Consider the following 446-nt stretch of genomic DNA (forward strand, 5'->3'; position numbering starts at 1 on the left):
AAGGAGAATTGATGCCTTTGAGCTGTGGTGCTGGAGAAGAGTATTGAGAATATCATGGACTGCTAGGAAAACAGATTTGTCCTGGCAAGGCTTAAACAGGGTGGCTCCTTGGAGGCAAGGATACTAAGGCTCCGTCTAACATACTTTGGACATGTTGTGAGGAGAAACCGTTCCTTAGAGAGGGACATCATGCTTGGGTGGGTGGAGGGACAGTGCAGGATTGGAAGGCCCTCTATGAGGTGGATTGATTCAGTGACTGGGATAATTGGGATGGGAGTGTCAGAGACAGTGCGATTGGCACAGGACAGAGTGGACTTTAGGGCTGTTTTACATAGGGTCGCTATGAGTCGCAGGCCACTCGACGGCACAGAACAACAACAACAACAACAAAAACATATGTGACTACGTACGGAAAAGTGTTTTAATATTCCATAAATCATATGAAA

At 46.4% G+C, this 446-nt stretch overlaps 1 protein-coding gene across 1 annotated transcript in view; it reads left to right on the forward strand.

Moving 5' to 3' along the window:
- NDST4 (N-deacetylase/N-sulfotransferase (heparan glucosaminyl) 4) overlaps positions 1–446 on the forward strand; it is a 697,622-nt gene that overhangs the window by 254,987 nt on the left and 442,189 nt on the right. The window lies entirely within an intron of this gene.

The sequence above is a fragment of the Elephantulus edwardii genome, unplaced genomic scaffold, assembly GCF_000299155.1.
Source record: "Elephantulus edwardii isolate Elephantulus edwardi_28Jun2011 unplaced genomic scaffold, EleEdw1.0 scaffold00012, whole genome shotgun sequence".
Lineage (NCBI taxonomy): Eukaryota > Metazoa > Chordata > Mammalia > Macroscelidea > Macroscelididae > Elephantulus > Elephantulus edwardii.